The 5569-nt window shown below is 39.9% G+C and overlaps 2 non-coding genes and 1 pseudogene across 2 annotated transcripts in view; all 3 read left to right on the top strand.

Annotated features, from left to right (window-relative positions):
• LOC133849660 (small subunit ribosomal RNA) overlaps positions 1-12 on the top strand; it is a 1993-nt gene extending 1981 nt beyond the window's left edge. Inside the window, exon 1 of the ribosomal RNA XR_009895414.1 lies at positions 1-12. This exon is cut by the window's left edge and continues 1981 nt beyond it. This is a non-coding gene — a ribosomal RNA (small subunit ribosomal RNA).
• Positions 13-575: 563 nt separating this feature from the next.
• Positions 576-754, top strand: LOC133849671 (5.8S ribosomal RNA). Its single transcript, XR_009895420.1, has one exon. It is a non-coding gene; the product is annotated as a 5.8S ribosomal RNA (ribosomal RNA).
• A 354-nt stretch (positions 755-1108) lies between these two features.
• Positions 1109-5206, top strand: LOC133849669 (large subunit ribosomal RNA; annotated as a pseudogene).
• Positions 5207-5569: the final 363 nt, after the last annotated feature.

Below are 5569 nucleotides of genomic sequence, written 5' to 3'. Positions count from 1 at the left end.
GAAGGATCATTATTGTTTTAATGCATCTAACCGTTAATAAATTAAATTTGTTTTTCTCTTTTAGGGAATTGCAATATTTAATAAATTAAGTAACTAATAAATATAAATATTTTATTCAATCATATGAGATACAATTATGCAACATATAATAATTTAAATTAGCTAAAAACCGTTTGTTATGTATTATTATTATTATATACTGTATTAAGAGTGTTTTATGTGTTTTGGATAAAATAAAAAACTGCGTGTATATGTACCATAATATACATCCGTTGCAAAATGTATTGTGCATATTCCAGTGCGCATACATTGGTTCGCAACACCTAAAGAAAAACAATGTTGTACCTTTTGCAGGTTAACGCTTTACATATGTTGATCATAATAAATAAATTTAGCTAAAATATACTTGTCATATATCTTATTATTATCGATTATGTAAAACTAAGACATTTCGCAACATTTATTTAGGTATAAAAAAAAAATTTATTGAAGGAATTGATATATGCCAGTGTGGTGTATTTTAATTTCTTTCAATAAAAATATTGTTGACGTAATGAAATAAAAAAAAATTGTATCACTCTAAGCGGTGGATCACTCGGCTCATGGGTCGATGAAGAACGCAGCAAACTGTGCGTCATCGTGTGAACTGCAGGACACATGAACATCGACATTTTGAACGCATATCGCAGTCCATGCTGTTATGTATTTTAATTAATTTTTTAGTGCTGCTTGGACTACATATGGTTGAGGGTTGTAAGACTATGCTAAATAGGTTGGTTAAAATTTTTCGGAATTTTAAGCACATTGTATATTATTGGATAATATAAGTGTGAATCTAAAAAGTTCTCGCTTAAGATATTCATAATATGAATTAATAAATGAAAATACTAAAACTCTGTTGCATGAGAAATTTAAAGAATTATATGTTCTTTATTCATTTCAAATAATACTGAGGAATGTCTAGCATAAAATATATTATTTTATAAACTAGAATTGCCTCTTATTAACGAATATGATATAAAGAATAATTTTGTGAATATTATGGACCTTCAAAAAAAAGATAGTATATTTCAAAATAGGCAGAGAATTGTCCATAAGTGTAATTAAACAAACTTAACTCATATGGGACTACCCCCTGAATTTAAGCATATTAATTAGAGGAGGAAAAGAAACTAACAAGGATTTTCTTAGTAGCGGCGAGCGAAAAGAAATCAGTTCAGCACTAAGTCACTTTGTCTATATGGCAAATGTGAGATGCAGTGTATGGAACGTCAATATTCTAGTATGAGAAATTAACGATTTAAGTCCTTCTTAAATGAGGCCATTTACCCATAGAGGGTGCCAGGCCCGTATAACGTTAATGATTATTAGATGATGTTTCCAGAGAGTCGTGTTGCTTGATAGTGCGGCACTAAGTGGGTGGTAAACTCCATCTAAAACTAAATATAACCATGAGACCGATAGTAAACAAGTACCGTGAGGGAAAGTTGAAAAGAACTCTGAATAGAGAGTTAAATAGTACGTGAAACTGCTTAGAGGTTAAGCCCGATGAACCTGAATATCCGTTATGGAAAATTCATCATTAGAATTGTAATATTTAATCAATATTATAACGATAGTGTGCATTTTTTCCATATAAGGACATTGTAATCTATTAGCATGTATGGAATTTATCAAACAATTTTGATAAGAGTTTATTTAAATTAGAGTGCTTGCATTTTAACATAAAATAAATTTCAAAAATTTGATAAAGTGCTGATAGATTATATGAGTACAGTGCGTTAATTTTTCGGAATTATATAATGACATGATTATCATTGATTTTTTTGTTTATTATAAGCACTTGTATGATTAACAATGCGAAAGATTCAGGATACCTTCGGGACCCGTCTTGAAACACGGACCAAGGAGTCTAACATATGTGCAAGTTATTGGGATATAAACCTAATAGCGTAATTAATTTGACTATTATTGGGATTAGTTTTTTAACTATTTATAGTTAATTAACGCAATCCTGGGGCGTTCTATATAGTTATGTATAATAATATTTATATTATTTATGCCTCTAACTGGAACGTACCTTGAGCATATATGCTGTGACCCGAAAGATGGTGAACTATACTTGATCAGGTTGAAGTCAGGGGAAACCCTGATGGAAGACCGAAACAGTTCTGACGTGCAAATCGATTGTCAGAATTGAGTATAGGGGCGAAAGACCAATCGAACCATCTAGTAGCTGGTTCCTTCCGAAGTTTCCCTCAGGATAGCTGGTGCATTTAACTGTTGTATAAAATAATCTTATCTGGTAAAGCGAATGATTAGAGGCCTTAGGGTCGAAACGATCTTAACCTATTCTCAAACTTTAAATGGGTAAGAACCTTAACTTTCTTGATATGAAGTTTAAGGTTATGATATAATGTGCCCAGTGGGCCACTTTTGGTAAGCAGAACTGGCGCTGTGGGATGAACCAAACGTAATGTTACGGTGCCCAAATTAACAACTCATTCAGAAACCATGAAAGGCGTTGGTTGCTTAAAACAGCAGGACGGTGATCATGGAAGTCGAAATCCGCTAAGGAGTGTGTAACAACTCACCTGCCGAAGCAACTAGCCCTTAAAATGGATGGCGCTTAAGTTGTATACCTATACATTACCGCTAAAGTAGATGATTTATATTACTTGTAATATAAATTTTGAAACTTTAGTGAGTAGGAAGGTACAATGGAGTGCTTAGAAGTGTTTGGCGTAAGCCTGCATGGAGCCGTCATTGGTACAGATCTTGGTGGTAGTAGCAAATAATCGAATGAGACCTTGGAGGACTGAAGTGGAGAAGGTTTTCGTGTGAACAGTGGTTGATCACGAGTTAGTCGGTCCTAAGTTCAAGGCGAAAGCTGAAAATTTTCAAGTAAAAAAAGTAACTAAAATTTAAATTTTGTCATAATTAAAAAACTTGAATAATTTTGAACAAAAGGGAATACGGTTCCAATTCCGTAACCTGTTGAGTATCCGTTTGTTATTAAAATGGGCCTCGTGCTCATCCTGGCAACAGGAACGACCATAAAGAAGCCGTCGAGAGATATCGGAAGAGTTTTCTTTTCTGTTTTATAGCCGTACTACCATGGAAGTCTTTCGCAGAGAGATATGGTAGATGGACTAGAAGAGCATGACATATACTGTTGTGTCGATATTTTCTCCTCGGACCTTGAAAATTTATGGTGGGGACACGCAAACTTCTCAACAGGCCGTACCAATATCCGCAGCTGGTCTCCAAGGTGAAGAGTCTCTAGTCGATAGAATAATGTATTTAAGGGAAGTCGGCAAATTAGATCCCTAACTTCGGGAATCCGATTGTCTAATTAAAACAAAGCATTGTGATGGCCCTAGCGGGTGTTGACACAATGTGATTTCTGCCCAGTGCTCTGAATGTCAAAGTGAAGAAATTCAAGTAAGCGCGGGTCAACGGCGGGAGTAACTATGACTCTCTTAAGTTCGGAAATGCCAAAACAAACGCTGCAGCGTTCGCAAACGATCTGGTGTTGTTTGCTTCTACACCGAAGGGCCTTCAGGCATTATTGGATACCACGGTCTCCTTTTTGGCGTCCGTTGGGCTGACCCTAAACGCTAATAAGTGTTTTACTGTTAGTGTCAAGGGGCAACCGAAGCAGAAGTGTACTGTGATCGAATCACGGAGCTTTTGTGTAGGTTCGCGCAAGTGTCCAAGCTTGAAGCGTTCTGAGGAATGGAAGTATCTTGGCATCCAGTTCACTGCGGACGGGAGGGCCCGCTACAATCCGACTGAGGACATTGGTCCCAGATTGGATATCATATCGCGGTCCCCCCTGAAGCCACAGCAGAAGTTATTCGCCCTCAGAACTGTCCTCATTCCACAGCTATATCACAAGCTAACCCTTGGTAGTGTGGCAATAGGCGTTTTGAGAAAGTGTGACAGACTGGTACGGTCGGTCGTAAGGAAATGATTAGATCTTCCTATGGATGTGTCAGTAGCATTCTTCCATGCCCCCCACACAAGTGGGGGTCTCGGTGTTCCCTCAGTTCGAAGGACAGCTCAATGCTGCGCATACAGAGGTTAACGAACATAAAATGGCCCCACCTCGAGCAATCCGAGACAGCCAGTTCGTTCCTTAGTGCGGAAATTCGGAGGGCCCGAGATAGGTGCAAGGCATCGGGAGACGCGGCTCTGGATACACGCCTTTTGATCGACTCGTACTGGGCGGATAGGTTGCACTCCTCTGTTGATGGTAGCGGTCTCCGTGAAGCAGGGCGTTATGCTCCGCAACACGGGTGGGTTGTCGCACCCACGCGTTTGTTACCTGGAAAAGCTTATTTGAATGGGATCAAACTGCGGATAAATGCCCTACCCACGCGGTCTCGTACTACGAGGGGAAGGCACGAATTGGAGAGGCAGTGTCGTGCAGGATGTGATGCTCCCGAATCACTAAACCACATTCTGCAGAAGTGTCATCGTACGCATGGGAGGCGGGTGGCTAGACACAACAGTGTAGCTAATTATCTCAAGCGGGGACTTGAGACGAGAGGCTACTCTGTCATTGCTGAACCAAGTCTGCAGGAGAGAACAGGATATATAAGCCGGACCTGGTGGGTTTCCGACCAGATCACACGATAGTGATCGACGCTCAGGTAGTGACTGACGGACTTGATCTTGACCAAGCTCATCAGAGTAAGATTGAGATCTACGACAGACAGGACGTACGAACGGCTCTGGTTCGGGATTATCAGGCACATGAGGACATTAAAATTGTTTCTGCTACGCTAAACTGGAGGGGCATCTGGAGCTATCGGTCGGTAAAACGACTGAGAGCACTGGGAGTCCTTAACGCTGGTGATAGCAATATTATCAGTACCAGGGTGGTAGATGGCGGAGTCTGCGGCTTTAAGACGTTCATGTTCCATACTGGATATCGCCAAGGAGTGGGTTAGCACCGAGGTTTACTTTCCTCATTGAAAGTCAACTACACTGGCCAACATCTATTGTGTACAAAGTAAAGGGAAAACAGTCATATGACGTGCCATCCATATATGGCATTGTTGTGTGGGCAAATTCATTTCCTACAAAAATAGCCAAATGCCTCGTCATCTAATTAGTGACGCGCATGAATGGATTAACGAGATTCCTACTGTCCCTATCTACACTCAGTCTGGTTTCAACTGTCGAGCTGAACAGACGTGTTAGCGGGTGCTTGCATTTGGTATTGTTTTGCGATAACAGTTATATGTTGTCTTCGAACAGCGGTGAATTTTCGCGTGTACGCTTTGTGCTTCTCGTTCGCTGTGTACGTGTGAGTAGCGTGGGAAAGTCGTCGCGCGCCGTCGCGAGTGTGTGCGTGCGTGTGCTTGCTTTAAGTGCTCTTAAAGCACCAGAGCAGACGTGCGCGCTGTTCTCGTTAAAGAAATTGCGGTACTTTCGTAATTGTCGCCGAGATAGTAAACAAACGAAGTTACGGTGTTTTGTTTACAGTAATTGTAATTACTGTAAATAGTGAATGTGCAAGAGCTTATTGTTTTCGTCGCGGACAAAAGCTGAGTGATTT

This window comes from Drosophila sulfurigaster, unplaced genomic scaffold (genome assembly GCF_023558435.1).
Source record: "Drosophila sulfurigaster albostrigata strain 15112-1811.04 unplaced genomic scaffold, ASM2355843v2 contig_104_pilon, whole genome shotgun sequence".
In the NCBI taxonomy this organism is placed as follows: domain Eukaryota; kingdom Metazoa; phylum Arthropoda; class Insecta; order Diptera; family Drosophilidae; genus Drosophila; species Drosophila sulfurigaster.
The sequence above is the reverse complement of the archived record's forward strand: the minus strand, read 5'-3'. Positions and strand labels throughout refer to the sequence as shown.